The 18051-nt window shown below is 34.7% G+C and overlaps 1 protein-coding gene across 3 annotated transcripts in view; it reads left to right on the top strand.

The window, feature by feature from the left end:
* LOC124355125 (3-hydroxy-3-methylglutaryl-coenzyme A reductase) overlaps window positions 1–18051 on the top strand; it is a 95017-nt gene that overhangs the window by 1547 nt on the left and 75419 nt on the right. Inside the window, exon 1 of one of the 3 annotated variants that reach the window (XM_046806089.1) lies at window positions 12770–12889. The exons of the other annotated variants lie outside the window; for them this stretch is intronic. The gene's annotated coding sequence lies outside the window, so the exon portion shown is untranslated. Of the gene's footprint in view, window positions 1–12769; window positions 12890–18051 lie in introns of those variants that run through there. 3 annotated transcript variants of the gene reach the window in all.

Genomic DNA, 18051 nt, shown 5'->3' with positions numbered 1-18051 from the left:
GTGTAAATTCTTTAAAATTTATTTTGGTTATAAAGGGTTAAATTTTTACAATCTGGCATGTGTGTAACATTTTTAATAAACCTTGAATATTTATTTCTGATATGTTTATGATACAAGTAGACACAAACAATTAATCTATTGCTTATTGATTTCTTTTATGTAATTAATATGAAATGGTTTCCACCAAAATAATTTGCCATATCAAGGTTGACTGGTAAGTTTTACTATCTAAAAGAATCTATGTCAATCAGAAATTTGTATGCTAAAATGCTTAAAAAATTGAATAGAACCAAAATTATTTTTTGTTCCACTTAGTATGATTGTGAAGGTTAAGCTTTAATATCAGACCATGCATATTAGATTAAGTATACATAGTAAACTTAAAATTCCTCAATTTCTTGGGTGCTGATGTTAACTTTAAGGATAAGATGTATATCATAACAATTTAACAAGATCAGGCTACATAAGGTTTTTACTTAATAATCATTAATTAAAACAACTGTATTATTTAACACTTTGACTGCGGCATGGGACAAGTACAGAATTTAGAACAGCTGTGATAGTAGAATGTTGTATCCACCACATTCAGTGTGTTAATATTATCTTTATCTCTCATAATCAAGGATATTTAGTATCTAGCATGTTTACATACAAAATATTGTACACAATCAATACAATCTCTTAACACAAATCTTAATGATTTTATGCTTCAAAGTGCTCACGATTGCAAATGAAAACTGGACCCATCTTGTTAGTAGAAAGTTGACAATGCAAAGTTTAATTATAAGCCAGGTGTATTACCATTAAACTCAGGAAATGTGAATTAGAGTAATCTTTGAAATTGTTGTATGGGAAATAACTGCTGCGTGATATCATAAGGCAATAGGTTGACTTTCAGGATGAAATTAAATTTATATCAAGTGGCTGATTAGTTAACTAATGATCATTAACGGTTCAAAGGTTTGATTAGGATTCAACTACAACGATATCATTTTTGCCATTCAAAAGGCATCTCTAAATTATCTAATGAATTTACTGGTATGTAATCCCGAGGAATTGCACGAATATTGAACTCATACTCTGTCATGGAACCCTAAAAATCAGACTTCCAAGTGTACTGCGTCCTGTGGCCGATTAATTAGTACATACAGTTCTTCAGTTGGTCAAATTTCCGATGACCTTGCATCAGTAGAATTAACAGGAAGAATTGAACATGCAGGAATCCTGCATAGTCCGCCTCCCAAGACCAGTCAATTTGCCATCGGATCAACTTCGATGATGCGCTGAGGTCAGATTAGGAATGCAGGCCTGTCTTCGTTTTCCTGTTTGGCGGTCGCGGTTATGCAAGAGATTCGGGAACTGAACGAGTTATGTCACGTCTGATCTGACCTGTTGATTAAATGAAGTGACAAAATGACTGTGGCGGCCGCCGGCCACGGAAGTGTGGAGCAGTTGACGGATGTGCGGGGACGTGACCTCGAGGGGTGTTGACGGCAGCCCTGGCGGTCTATTGGCACAATCAGCGCAGACATGGTCATTGTCACGCGCAAATTGTTGGAGTCATCACCATCTTTGCATAGAAGAGTACTGCTCTGTGTGCAGTGTTTTCAGTAGCATGGGGCTCATTTATTATTAGAAGGTACAGTTATTGAAACGCTACTTTTCATTATATTGAAACCACACAACTGTAAACCCAAACTTTTCGTAATTTTAAAGCCTCGAAATAAGTAGTTGATAATGGACTTTTAAACGAAGACCTAGGTTTTTTGTGTCGTAATATTGCATTATTGTGATAGACTGAGCTCAGTCAATTTAGTTAGTTCTTTGAAAAGTTCAAGAAGACCTTTGTACGATCTGGGAGAAGTTGGAGTTGAAATTGTGATTATATATATATATATATATATATATATATATATATATATATATATATTATATATATATATATATATATATATATATATATTTCCTCAGCGTAAATTTAAAATTATATTTAATTTGTTCACTACAACACATTGAAATATTGTTGGTAAATAAAAAATATGTTAGTGGAATATGTGAGACGTCAGCCATGGCTTACGGTATCGGTCTGTTCTACGTATACTTGATTGTTTACATTTCGGAGACCCAGTTCGGAGCTGGTGGTTTGCGTTGCGGCGGGCGGCGCGGCATGGCGCGGCATATCGTGTCGTGTGACTCCCGCGACTGTGTCATGGCCACCTGGTCTGGAGTTACACAACAATTGTTCAATTGCTAAAACCTGGCCATCACAGCACTAGAGCAGCAGCCCCCCCCCTTACGTGTCATTTGGAGGAGGATGAAGTGTCCGGGTGGCAGATAAACTGAAAAACCTGGGTGGCTACAGGTCTGGAAAATTATTTCAGGCTAAACTCCATTTTTTTTGTTATCTAATTATAATACCGTGTCCTATTGAGGATATGCAAATTGGAGTCTCGAGGTGATACCCTGAGGCTTCAGACATTCATATTATTTTGTCTTTCACAGTTATTGTATTTTTAATTCTGTGTCACAGATAAATCATATATTTGTGAACTGCACGTTATAAGCAGGACGAAAAACTGAAAACAATTGCTTCAGTTACTTACTACCAAGTGTTTGGCTGGCTAGTAAAGAGGTCAGTGGATAAAAATTGTGAGATAGCTAGATCGGAAAAAAGTTACGTCACAAATTCATAGGAATTTTACTGAAGGCGTATTGACAGATGATAATAGTATGTGGTGATACACCGTAACGTAGTAGAGTTGACCGTTCTCAAAATCCATTCATGTCATAAAGAACTGATTTCAGTCCAATCAGCTTGGATATTTATTTGTTTGTGAACTTGCTGACCTCGTCATCTGTTTACTTCAGAAAGCTTATTAAAACAAATATGTTTAAGCTGTTGTAAAAAGGATCCTTGTAAGCAATGGAGTTAGTATTTATGGGTTTTATTGTATCCTATTTAAATTATGGTCGGTCATAAATTCCACTACCAATACTGTCCACATTGTATAGTAGTAAACTGATGTAGATTAGGTGATGGGAAAGATAAGTTTTGTTCCGCATTTCTCGTACATGATTTGACATATTATCGTGTTTTACACAGAATTTCGCGGGGTACAGCAAAAAGTAACATTGGTCGCGGAAAACTGCATTTGTAGGTTACCGTTGATATTCCAAATTTAACTGTGTTGTAACAAGGTCCATGGCCTGTATTTCATATATGGTTTTATTTTAATTGATTTAAACTGGGATGGTGTACGTCTTTATTTACTAATTAGTTTAAGTATAGGTAGATACGTAACGCTCTTGATCTTTGTTTGAAGTTTATTTTTGATGATGGAAGGATTGGTAAGGAAACAGGATTTTTCCGGACATTTGCCATCGTTCAGTGAAACAAAAAATCAATAACACTACGTTTCGAGATCTGCAATCTAATCTTTTCTTCAGGTAAATAACTAACCTAATAAATAATTACAAACTAAATTAAAATAAACCAATCATATCAAAGCGTTGTGACACGCCTAACTCATGAATTACAACCACTATGTTGTGTGTCAAATTCACTAACTCTAAAACATACATTTAATAAAGAACTATACACAACAATAATCATTAAATCTGAACTACAGAATACAGATCACAAATACGTCTGCATTCGTCTACCAACCACCTACAACTGACCAGAGACCAATAGCAAATGGCAATCGTCACGGCAGGAACAAGATGGTGGAAATAAAAAAGAAGGGGGACAGGAATGTGCCTTTTTATTATTATTATTGGTTCATGCTAGATGAACTGACTATATTTATGGTTCTTCTAAATGAAAAGAATTGTTTCAATTTGTGACGTTGCTTGAATTAACTATAGTGTGGGTAAGCAACGCTACATGCACAATTTCTTCTGTTTCAAACATAGTGCATGTGTTGATTCAAATTCATACAACTTATAATTACTAGTTTCTCAAGTGGTAACGTCGAAGAAAGTCTGTCCAGCAACGTTTCTAATTTAGAGACAACATTTTAGTATCCGATTCCAAATGTTCATTTGAGGTTTCTGTCAATCGAAGTTGGAATTGTGGCTTTGTTATTGTAACAAGTGTGATGCACGCGCTGCAGTGGACAGTGAACCCGCCCGCACAGGGCTAGAAGGACCAGGACCTTGGATTTCTCCCGCTCTCCTTGGGCTCGATGTGTCGTCCTGCGCCTGTGTCCGTCGCCGGGCGCCCGTCCTCCACACACTTTCAACATTCCGTCAGGATCGCCACGGGCCGGTAATTGTCTAGTTCAGTCCGCCTTCCTTTCAGACCTCGATAGGGAACTCTTGTCTGTTCAAAAACGGTGACGATCTCGTTCTAAGACTTACATCAAACCTCTAAGGGCTGAAGGTCCAAGTTTTATAAATTTCTTACAAGTCGAGTCTTATACCTTTACGTATACCACGAACTCTCTAAGTATGACGTAATTCCTACATGCTTTATATCCTCAATCGTAAACTTTCGCATGTCTATTTTATTACCCAGGTACGATCCTAATAATGTTCAACAGACTTTATTAAAGGAACTAAAATTGTTATCTGGCCAGAATCACGAAGTTATTTACAACCTAGATAAATTTATGATGCAAACATAAAGATAAATGATATTTTCCCTATAGTACATCCCCTCTTAAGTTTGTTGTTACTGAATTCTTTCATAATTGTAAATGTATGGTGCCTATGTAACGAAATAAATTTGACAATTTACATACTATGTGGAAAAATATTACTAGCGTACTTATCTAAAATTAACAATAGTGTTACAGTTAGTAAACATAGTTTAATAAATTGTGAGTGCGGAAAATTTAGAAAACTTGCATTTTAAAATGTGAGTGCCCTGAATACCACTAAAAAAAATCTATTGCATATTAAACGGAGTCAATGTATTCTTCAAAGTTTATCCATCTCAATAGTATCGTTAAAATTAGAACAGAAAACTGATGCAAGCATCTATTTATTAATTAAGATGGTACAAAATGGGGTACATCAGCTGCGAACAGTGTTGATATACTCAGTTTTCACTACAACGGGAAAAGATTTTTTGTTTAATCTAATCTAACTTTCTTGGGGTGCAAGATCAAGTCCCGTTCGGGTTTCCCATGCACGGACTTGTAAATTGAATGTTTCCGCTGTGAATTATTTCTAAATTAAGCGGCTCTTTCGCAGAACTTAGATTATTGGCTGAGTGAGTCATTGGAAAGTTGCTACTTCTGCATTGTTGTTCCGCAGAACCCCGTGATTGATTGTCCTGAGATCATGTACTTTAATATGGTCTACTAGTAACGATAAGGCTTAAATGTTTAACGACGTTGAATACACATTTATATAAACGATTAATGTCACCCATAAAGTAATAAAAATGAGTTAAATTTTTATAAAAAAACAAAAAAATTGATTTAATTAAATTTTATTCAATCGAATATCAAATTATGGAAAATCTTCTAAGGCCTCGATGATTACTGTATCTTCGGTCATCAAATATTTAGAGTTTATAAAAGATATGTATAATACATTCGATATGTTTTCTAATAATCTAATAAATTTAATATGAAATACTATATAATTTGAAAAACGCGTACAGTATAAACCCCGTTTCGTTTATTTTAAGATACAATAATAAAATTTGTCTCTTGTCAAATAAAGGGGCTTCAAATAAAGTATTTTGAACATATTAGATAATCTTTAAGTTTTTGTGGAATTTTAATAATTTAGCAATTTATAAACCATAATATAGCGAAAGTTTAATGCCGTCACTCGACATAAGTACTCTTTATATCATTATTGTAAATAGTGGGTGGGGGGGAGTTAATGATATTATAGGATCGCTGTTATGCTAGGGTGAAACAGCCTGCAACAAAATGTCATAATACCCAGTCCGCGAGCCAAGAGGCAATTTGCATTGTTATGAACAAAGTGCATTTTTTAGTTATAAAGATAGTAGAAATAAATTGATCGCCTATCGACATAGTATTTGTGGGGGTCGAAATGGCAGGACGGTGAAATAGATCAAATAAGTACCGAATGATTATATTTTTGAAGTGAAACTTCTTTAGGCGCGTTGAGCGTTTTGGTAGTAAAATCCTCGGTTCGCATCACCGACATGCTAATGATACTAACCTGCATGAAAAAGTCAGTCTCGCTGTGTTAAAACTGTCCCGGCGGAGTATGAAAACAGACTGCGAAAATCAGTGACCTTTACGGCTTCCTCTCGCGATTTAAAAGTGAAGCCAATGTCGTACAATTCTGTAAGATGCGTCAAATTAAAGCTCTTAATATTGGCAATCTATTGGTTACATTTTTAAATATTAAAAAAATTTCGAAATAATTTTTATTATTGTTTACATTTTACATAGCGTTTACAATGACAAGAAAAAAGTAGTAAGCGAGGATTTTTTTTATTTTTTGGTCAGACAAAATTTGTCAGCGAGAAAGTTGTGTGAAAATAGATGAATATTTTTTTTGTAATTTATCATTTTTTTATTGGAAGTTTAGTTTAGCCTGTAGTAGCGTATGAAGTGATGAGTGAACGTTTCTGCCGGAACTGTAGTTGGCGCATTGGCTCACTGATACCGTATTAACTCAATAAATTAGTTTATACGAAATATAAAATATAAAAATACCTTTACGAAAGAACCAAGTTAATTTAACTAATTTATTAGTTTTAAAAATATTGTGGGTTTAATTGTTATTGCAATTATATACTTTATCCGTAGCAATAACTGTATTATTTACAACGGTGTTCAACTCACTGTTGTTCACTCAGTGTTTACTCACTTATAAATGAATAATGAAAACAACGAATATATTTTTAAACATTTTTAATATTTGTTCGAATATTTGTATTTAAAATTTAGCATTATTCATTTTAATTATGTTTTTAATATTTAACCTCTTCATCATGAAATGAGTATTATTACGGTATAAGATTTATCTTACTAGCGTGGTAAAATAGATTTCTAGTTATTTGATAATATTTTTTCGTGGATTTTAAAATTGGAAAATTAAAAACGCGTCACATTTACAATTACAGATGTAGTGCTACTATAACGTATTGTTAATTACTCTCAACTTAATAGTTCCGTTTTCACTTCTATCGGCAGTCCCACGACTGCTGTTTTTTTTCAGGTATTATTTTGTTAGTTCGATTTCTATCGATTTGACGAAAATCTGGCGTAGAAGTGTACGTATTCAGTGCAAATCGGCTTTAGCTTCCCGGACTATAAGGGTTGTGCTCGCAAACACTACTAGGGGTGTTATTGAGAAATCTCATATTGTGCAGGGTTTTCTAAAATTACTATTTAGTATGGTTTGTAGCAACATGTAAAATAAAATGAAGAGAGATTTGAAACACAATGTACACTCCATGAGTATGGTACCAAATCAAAAGATAATCTAAGAACTCCTAATATAAGGCTAGATAAATATTATAAAAGCCATAAATACCAGCAGTTAAAACTATTTAATAAGTTCTCTTTTTGTTAGAGCTTTATCTTTCAAACAATTTAAATCAAACATGTCAGAGTTAAGCCACAGCTTAAGGAATTTTACAGAGTTGAGGAGTATATGAAATGTGATATGTTGTAAATAACAAAAATAAGGATACTCCATAATATATTATATTTATTTTAAATTTTAGATTTTAACTCGTGTTTCTGTGTTTTTATGTTTTATTTATTTCAGTAGATTTAAGTATTTATTATAACAGATATGACTGGAAAGTAGTATATATTTATACTATATCACTAAATTAAGCTAAAAAATAATGTTATTTTGACGAAGCCTATTGTAATCTTTGGAGTACTTAATGGCCAATAAAACTTCTGATTTCTGATGTGAATCAACTTTACTTGGTTTTCAGTTTACAAACATTTTAATATTAAATAAATTGTGTTTAAAATCACTATTGTCTATTTGTAATTTTTGTTCTACAAGGCAGTGTGCAGTTTGTGTTAGAATGTAAGAAACTTTGAGTAAATTGTGATAAATGCACCAGTATTTAACATTCAAGTGAAAGTCAATTTGTGAAAGGCGTGATCATTAATCAACACCACACGTGTGTGTTTGGCCTCTGCTGCGAGGTGGCATGCTCTCTTGAGCATTTTATAAACCTGTGCAATAATGCAGTTACATTTTCATTACTCGCGTTGTTATAATTGCTGATAGTACTTCTTAATGTTCGTCTGTGGTGGGGTGGTAAGTTATGTATAGGGTTTACAGAATTACCTCATCCCTGGAGTGCCGATGGCCGTAACACTTGGATTTTGGATTTGAGCTGTAGATAGCGCAGGTTTACATCCTGTCTAGCACGTTTGATCAGTACCATCGACCTTGTAGAGTATGGAAACATCCCCTTATTCTGCTTGATAAGATTCTCTCGCACAGGCTAGTGGCCCCTGATGACGAACAGTATAAAGACTGCAAATTTTTGTCTACTGAACTCAGTAATATCAAATCAGTTTTATTGCAGCGACAGTTGGACATTGTATCGTCACAGATTTTAATCTAAAATTTCTTACATTCATACCAAAAAATTCTCATTCACACATACAATTTTACGGCAATTTGCACCTTTCATCCTTCGCCTATAATAACCCACTTTAAACAGCAGAATCAGTCGTGTAATTGGGCGGTCTCCCAGTTAAATGCTGAAACATCCCCTACATTATAAAATGCTTGTGACACGAAAAGGTGTGTAAGACGCATTTTGAACGCTTTGGGCGTTAGGGAATTTGTTATTGAATTTGGAAGTCAGTTAAGAAAATAACACCTGCCTGCGAGGGCAGGTGTTCAAAAACCACTGTTCTGTGTCTCTCAGTGCGTAGTAGTAACATATTCAAAGTGTATGGTTTTGTGGAGAAATAAAATACATTTATTATCGTGCTCGTCAATTTTAATAGTATTTTTTCTTGTTTATTGAAGGTAGGGTTTAAACCCGGAAGCCGCTTCCCTGAGCCCACACTCTAGTTTTCCAAGGAGACCATAAAGAACAAGAGAAAGCAACAGTGCAATAACAAAGCCACAAGACGCGGAATGCGGTGCATTGTTATTGCGCTGGCATTCCTATGTATACCCCACCCCTCCTGTTGGTGGTTTATGGCTGTGGGGCTTGTCGCAATAGGTACTTGCTGATAATATATCTATAGGTTTGTTTCACTTCTCTGTGTTATCTTGTTATCTTTGGTGTTAAACATGAAAGGCTTTTCTACCATACAGTGAGTTTCCTGCCGTAGGAATTAGAAGTATTTCAAAACCACAATGTTGACGGCTTCGCGCAGGGAATTGTTGTTATACAATTGTTGTAATATTACAATTTACAACGTTTTTTTAGGTGAGTTTCGACTTCAACATAATTTGAAAGACTATTGAAATTAATTAACAATAATTTATATTTTGTCATGTTAATTTAATACGAAGTGTGCTTCTATGAAGGTAGTACAATTTTTCATAACCGATGTTACAAAGATTATTATCTTTAATAAAATGCCGTTAATCTCAAATCTTATATTCCTTGGTGCACTTAGAATTTAGCTTCTAGGGTGGACGAAATGATAATAAGTGATGGTTTAACAATTTTTAGATGAATACCACGATCTATGTGGTATTATTTCTCAAACTGCGGAAGAGGCGCTAGGAGGTGTCTATTCCATGAATAATTGTAAACATATGTTTAATATTTAGGTCTCGGTGATCAATATTCCCGTTACAGTCCTTAGACTTCAAAATTTACTCACTGTATAGTGAAATGATTAAAAGTAATATTAGATTGTATCCTTGAGTACCCAGTATGATTAACCCCGTGATTTGGGGAACATATTTTTTTCTGCAACTAATAAAGTATGAATCTACTGAGAATGTCGTCAACCATATTCATTTATCTACTATATAGTAGATATATAAATATAAATATATATATATATATATATATATATATATATATATATATATATATACGTGTTAGTAACTCCACGATACGTAATTGTGCTTTGGTGTGTGTTGGGCCCAAAAAACAGAAATACGGAACAAAGTCTATGGAAGAAATGTACAAGGTAGCCTAGGGCATCGTTAGGTATTAGAATGACAAGATAGCGAGGAATTGGATGTCGAGGTAAGAAGACATTTATTCCTCATCGTGTTTAACATAAATTTGACTCTAAACAAAAACATCTGTAACGGCACACTGAACTTTAAAAATCCGATACAACGGAGTAAGGGAGCATGTATTATATATTATTAGTTATTACGCGGGTTTTAATTAGAGCAGTAACGCGTGGATGGTGAGCTACAGGGCACATCGACCAGCAGCCGCTTGGAAGCTAACGAAAATGATCGTTTTTCATTAGACGAGCTTCAATACACTATTCCAAAACCTTCTCCGAATCCGGTTTAATCATAACTTGTTTTCAACTCGTTACTGTGGCTTTACTCCGATGAATATCAAAGCAGCTTAACAAGTTATGAACAGCTGTATGTGTGCTCAGTTGTGGATACTAATCTACAAAAGGTCATGGTGGTCCAGCATCCGTGTTGAAAAAAAACCAAGATTTGTTATTAGACAAGCTTCAGTGCACTATTTCAAAAGTTTCTCCGAATCCGGTTGAATCATGATTGTTGTCAACTCGTTACTCTGGCTTTACTCCGATAAATATCAAAGCAGCTTAACACATTATGAACAGCTGTGTGTGTGCTCAGTTGTGGATGAATGCTATTCTATCGGACGGACTTAGTTCCACAATCTGAGTTACAAAAGCCCACTGAATCTTAAACGTAAATACTGTGGAAGTAGATTTGGTCATAATAAAACGTTATAGTGCATTAGTTATAATATCGGAAGGAGAGCGACGTTAGGACGTTGCATCAGGACAATATCAGACCAAGGTGAGCAATAATACGAGTTCCTCTGGAATAACAAACAAGTTAAGTGACGGTCCGATTGAGGGGTGAAACAAAAGAGGGCGTGTCAATATGACCTGGAAAAGTCCCAGTGAATTCCATTAGGTCATTCATCGAGTCTAGACATGAATGGACTAGATATTTTGCGTTGTCGCTGGCTCCAGGATGACAGCCAGATGTTTTGTTTTTCTTGGAATATTCCAATTTCCCTTCCGTTTATGGACGTAAATGGACAAGGAAAGGAGTGCTGGTTTATTCGTTTTACATAGACACTAAGAAAACATTAAAAAGGAATAAATAAAAAATAAAATTCTTATCACTGGAAAAACAACCCACGCTGATAATGTTATCTCTAAAACGTTGATTTGTCAGTACGATCAACAAGTTATATCATTAAATCAATGCAAAGTTTCGACCTTCGATGTAAGTAAACGCGATAACTGCACATGTTTACTTCTATCAAACAACACTGCTCACGAGAATTTGATAAAATAAATTATTCATACTTGTTCATGAATCACACAACAGTTTTAAAGGAAATCTATTTAAAGATTGTTCAAAGCTGTGGAGCATTTACTGAGGCGGTAGGACGAAAAGCTTCTTTACTAAACTTGTCAAAGACGCATAAAATCCACGAAACGTCTTTTTATGTATCCAACAACACTTACGTCACATAAGCGCAATAGTGATGATAACATATCATATAATATGTGGGAACAGTGTTATAGGAAAGTAAACAAATATATGCAAATATTATGGTTTTTGGAAAATCATTGTTAAGGACATGACAGCCTTCTTAGTATCCTGTCTGTCTGAGTTTCTGTTCGTGCGTTATCGCTTGATGTAATGGTTCTAGAGACTTGAAACTTGGTAGACTACATTGTTTCCTCTTGTTCCAAGGAAGAACTATATTGATTTTGGAATAAAAAGGTCAAGTTTCTTGGAGATAGACGTACGAAATGACAAAGCGATTCTAAGTAGGTCCTATTGTATCCTTAATAACCCAACCAAATATCAACGATGATGAAATTAAGAGCACACATTACTTAAATTAGTTTCTTCTTTGTCGATATATGTAAGGAGAGGGGGTGGCAAAGAGGGATCGTCCTATCCTTACCTAATAGCAGTTGTTTAGATTTAGATAACAATTTGTAACATATCCATAATTTTGAGCGTTTCAAGATAGGCTTGTCTTTCCCTTCGCTACAAATTCAAAAATATTATTTTCTGTTTTATGACAGTTAAAACGTGTATATGTCACGGGCTTAGTTGTGCTTACAGTGTAGTTTTTTATTGTTTTGTTATCATTTCTTAAAGCTATCAAATACATTTGTAGTGAATGAGTGTTTTTTTTTTTTTTTTTTTTTTTTTTTTTTTTTTTTTTTTTTTACCTTCATTACCAAAACATATTTTAATAATTGAGTTTTCAACACAGTGCAAGGTGGAATAAGTCTGAAGTTACGTTTATGTTACCCTGATACTTGTGCAAGTTCTTGTACTCTGTTTCTCAACTAAACGTCTTAGCTTGTGTTGTTGTGTGTTTCAATGGCCCGACTAAATATTTCTGATCTCCTGGTACAGTGTACAATTCACGTCATCTAGACGCACTATAAGATGTCAAATGTTCAGAAGATCGCCTATAAAGAGGTTACACACATCTACTTGTATATTGCACTTCTACTTAATTTGTAAAGTAGATCAGTGTGTTTGTTTGCACTGGTTTCCGTCTAATAATTAGTGACAGTATTACCAGGAATAATTGTTCTCTGAGTTTCGTTTCCAACTCACTTGTCTCAGAAGTTGCCCCCGTGACTGTCGTGACGCTGTGCCGAAAGTGCCCGAAGAGTCCCGAAGTGGCCCGTGCTGTGCTCGACTTGTGTGCGCTCCGCGGTCGCTTCAGTTCGGTTTCGCGGCCGATACAGGCGAGTGGTTGCTCTCAAAGATTTTATTGTGTTGTATTAAATACGTAAGTTTATATGTAACGTAGTTTTGTATAGTTATTAGCATGGGCTGTATACGGTCTTAGCGAATTAAATATAAACTCTAAACACCAGTTTTTTATAAGTTAAACTCCAATTAATATATTTGTTATAATATATAACGGTGTTTTTTCTATTACGTAGCCACATAGTTAAATTACTTTTCATTCAACTCTGAATTTTAAAACGTAATAGTCTCGTATTTAAAGGGCACAATGCACAAATGTCATTTAGCCTACAGTGCGTGAAAGCTGATGTAATAACCACTTTACATTAGTAAATGTGTGACTTCTGATAATTGACAATTAATTACAATTCCATTACAATATTATGTATTAATACCACCAGCCCATTGCAAAATGTAATACTAAAACTTAGTTTTTTTGTATTTTTATACCAATTTAACAACATATATATAGTAGGCATTTACAGATTAGTCCCAAAATAAGCTAACGTTTGGAAATTCATATGTTTGAATGAAGTGACCAGTAACAGAGAAAATTAAATGTTGTAGGTCTTGTATTGTCAAATTAAAAGAAATCGACTACGACTTGAGTTAATTGTTAAAGGTTACACATTTATTTTTTTGGTCATTAATAATCCGAATATGACAAGTGAGGTGCAATTTATTTTTTATATTTTCAACAATTTTATGTCTCTTAAATAGTTTAACCTGTCAATTTTATTGTAATTTAACATTCAGACTTTAAACAGTCGCTATTTTTAGATTTTTAGGTCCAATATCGTACACATTTATTACAATTTGCAATACGTTAATTATTTTAATGGTTTAAACATAGTCTAGTCAAATAACTTATTCTTTTAACTGGTATTAGCATTACGTTATATTTTATGTTTGAACTTCAGCACATACTGGATATAAACGTAGAGTTTTATACTCCGGAGTCTTGGTTCATATTTATTAAACACATCGAAAATCTGCTAGTTTACATTAAAAAACTATTGGAGTGAAACGGATGTGCGAGCTGTCTACTCTAAAATACAATAAATCTGAAATTTATTTGATTTTTGCATGTATGGAAATATCTGTATTGTTTTATGAGAAGAATAACCGACGTTATATGTCTGTGTGGTCCGCAAACGCATATAGACTTCCCGAACTGAAGAGCTTAAAATTAATGTTATTATTGTCATATTAAATATACTCGGGATTGGTTCGTTCTGATTGAATGTTTAATTGTAAAATATAATTCTTCTCAAACGAATTTTACTTTATAAAATACAACTTCCCGTGAATACACTTTTTAGAAAACAATTAGTGGTTATCACTCCATTGGAACACTATCTTCTTTTAAACATGCTGGTGTAGTACGTAAATACTTACACGTAGTAGTTCGTGGCACCCGAATGTACCCTCGGTGACCACTAACAGATCAGATCTAACACGCGGGTGGACGCGTGATCGTGGATTACATAGTTAAACTCGAACTTACGAAGGAATCCTGTGAGACGTTTCCAGTCTTCACTATGAATAAAATTGAGAGTTTTATTTATTGGTTGGGTTTGAAATTTTTAACGTGTTTTTAACGTACTATTTTAGTAAACAATGTTTGTGATTAATGTAAATAACTAAAGTGTACTTAATGATATTTGTTGTTGTCACAGCTATAAATATCTAAATTAGCGCGTAATTTGTGTTAAATGTATCTAAAACTGGGAGGATGGCCTACGTGTAGAATAAAAAGGCTATCAAAGGTGGGAAGTCTTCCGTCCGCTATCAATTGAGAAAAAACCAATGCGAGATTTACATTGTGCCACAGTTGAAGTTCATGGATAAAGATGGAAAAACATGCAGGGTCAACGTATTGGTTATGTATAATTAATTCCCAGTAGGATATAGAGATAAGGATGCCTTAATTGTAATGACGACGAGAAAACTGTGTTGTTTGTCTTGTCAATAACATGTAGATTTTTGCGAACAGTGCTTATAAAATCTACTAATTTAAAAACAGCGAATAGTGATAACTTCACATTATTCTTTTAGTCATACTAAGACATTATGGTTCACAGTTTACAAACCACTAAATTGTTTCGTACATTTTACGGTAGGGTATGGTTGGTCTCTCGGCCAAGTTAACAATTTCTATGCAGATTTGGTTTGGATTTATGCCACTTAAAAGGCATTTCAATGGGCTGCACGAATAAAAATTGCATCTACGTGTTCTAGAGATTAACTAAATCTCTGTTTATTAAAAAGTGAAAAAAATACAATGAAAACAATTTCAAGGATCTCAAAAGATAATAGCCTTAACTAGACTTATAAAAATCTGTATTATTTTAGGATATGCATTTTTAATGTTGTAAAACATCAAATGTATCTAAATTTTGAAAGCACTTATTTTTAAACGAAACTCCTGATTTATTAAGGAAAACTTCTAATAAAAGCCTATCCAGCTATTTATTTTTTTTAACAAATACAGTCGGATCCCAAGTAATGTAAGGTCAAAACAATATGACCGTTCGTATGAGTCACGGTCTGTACTCTCTCTCACACACATATGTACAAGCACTTGGGTTTTCAGAAATCCTTCATTTACTTCTTTATATTGAAGACATTTAAAGGGCCGAATTAAAATAAATGTGGGTTGAAACCTTGCTTTATTTAAGTATAATAAGAAAACTCCTTAAATTGTAGGCGTATAACAGGGAGCTCCATGAACCGGCTGTGCAATAACATTGTCTTCGAAGCTTATCGTTTTAAGGTGGTTCAGGTCCGGTAGTGACGTGTAGGAATACTCGCGTAGGAGGAATATCATTCTAATAATTTCTAAGGAGAAACATTCTAACAATAATTAATTCACTCTTATGCCACATACATAATAATAGCCTCAAGTAATACTTTTATCCATAAATATACACTCTAATAATATGAATTACTTTAATTTTTCAATGTATATGTCAAAAATACCTAATTTGAGTTTTTTTCTAATTTGTATTATAATATGCTCAGATACAAAACTAATGTATAATTTACGTTTTTAATAATTTATAAATCAATGTTTTTCGCAAAGTTTATAAGAATATTTAATACTGCCTTCCTTTTTGCTTTAATGTCCTCCTTTTTCACCCCCAATAGTCCTCCTTTTAGACATTTGCGTCTGGTTACCCTTGCTGGGCCCAGCCGCAATCACAGTTTGCTACCACTATAGTGTATCAACATACATGGTCAGTATCTATATTCCGTTCATAGAATCGAGCCACAGAAGGTTTATAGACACTGCCACTACACACACTTCCACAGCTGGCCACCGACACAACCACTCTTCTCGTTTTATTGTTTTAGTTATAAAAATTGCACTTGTAATAAAATGAACCAGTTTTAATAAGAACTGAACAATTGGCAGATGCACACATTGAACACAGTCTATGATTGATGGCAGCTCGACCATAGGAGGGATACGAGTGTGCGTGAGAAATCCGCTTGGGCTCCATCTTTCTGGCGCCACGGACAGAGTGTAGGTTTGGCCTACAAATTATGTTTGATGTTCTATGACGGTGTCAGTGATTCTTTTCGCCTTCGACTGCAATCAATTTGCGGTGTCCTTTATGATTGTACTGAGTCGTTATTGTTTATAAATCTTCAATTGTGTAAAGTATTCTCGCCTTGCAACCCAAGAGATGTTAGCGGGAAGTCCTGACGCATCACAGCGCGTGTACAAATGACTTTTCCGAAGGAAGAATCGCCGATCAGATGTCTCAGTGGTAAGCGTTCAGAATGCTAGACGTGTCTCCGGATGGGAATGGCAAAGCACTAAAACTCGTCCTTGGGAAACGTCTCCGGATAGGTTATAAAGAGAGGAGTGGAATTATTTTACTCGCACAATCTGCATTCCGTACATCGCCCTCTTTCTTGTTGTGGCGGGGCGAGTGCCAAATGCGAACCCGGTGACTACTTTGTGTACTACTCTGTCGCAGCTGTTTCTATCGTCGCTGCCGATATTATGCAATAGCCGCCAGAATTTTGTTATGTACATTTTCACGATATGCACAATATGTCTGGGAATTGATCTGTTTGGACATTCCCAATTTATCTTTCAGGCTAGTCCTCTTCCGTAGACTAATGGTTATAGTCTCGGCTCTCTAACTGAGAGATCACGGGTTCATATCTCGGGGAGGGCCAATAATGTATATACACGAAACAGTGTGTGTACTTTGAAAATAAACCAGTGTACAACGAATCCTACATAGCTGAAGCTGAGGCTTAAAATACAACCAAAAATATTAAATAAAAAAAATCTTTCAGGCTGGATGTAAATATTGACAGTATACATTTTAGTAATTATAAATGCACACAACATATTAAATACAAGTTATGTATTTGAAAGTTTGAGGCCACTTTTATGTAGTGAATTGTTTGCAGTCAATAAATGCAATTAATTATGATTTTTTACTCTATACAGGTACTAAGAAACAGTATTGTGTTAGAGTAGCTTAACTTTACTTAAAGTGCATAATTTTATTCGTGTCGAAATTTTTAGTCTTTGGCAAAACAGAATGCAAGTTTTTTTTGTGAAAGGTGTTGTGTCCGAATTTAACTATCGGTATGTATTAAAATGTTCGCCCCGAGCAACATAATGTCATGATATTATTATAATCGTAAAGAAGTCTACGTGTTCTACAGTTGAATTGTACTGATAAGATAGGGACATGGCGAGCCGTCAAATACATTTAGGTGAGACGTTTGGCACCGTTCTTGCATCAGATTCAGCGCGATACACGAGACTGGAGAGTCATCACCTGTTTGAGCCTTTGGTGAAAATAATCGGATGACTTGTGGCAAGTGATCGTCTGTGTTACGCTTTCGCTTCTGAGAGATATGTGGACACTTCAGGCACAGGTTGTGGGCAGGTCAGAGAAATGGTAGTTACCAGACGGTATCCGAGCAAGATACCCTCGGAGTTGACTTACTCGTATACTTGAGAAGTCAGGTTTACGAGGGGAACATGGAACCTCCCATGAATACGTGCCTTGGAGAACTAGCATGAGAAATGACTGGTGACAAAAGGTGTGATGGGCTATAGTTTAATCGAATACCGTCAAGAGTGAAACGACGAATCTGTTCTTGTTAAGTTACCGAGATTTCTATCTCAATCAGGGCAAGATGTAACTTTTGTGCTTACTTGTAAAC

This window comes from Homalodisca vitripennis, chromosome 2 (genome assembly GCF_021130785.1).
Source record: "Homalodisca vitripennis isolate AUS2020 chromosome 2, UT_GWSS_2.1, whole genome shotgun sequence".
In the NCBI taxonomy this organism is placed as follows: domain Eukaryota; kingdom Metazoa; phylum Arthropoda; class Insecta; order Hemiptera; family Cicadellidae; genus Homalodisca; species Homalodisca vitripennis.
Note: the sequence above shows the minus strand (reverse complement) of the source record. Positions and strands in the feature narration are given on the sequence as shown.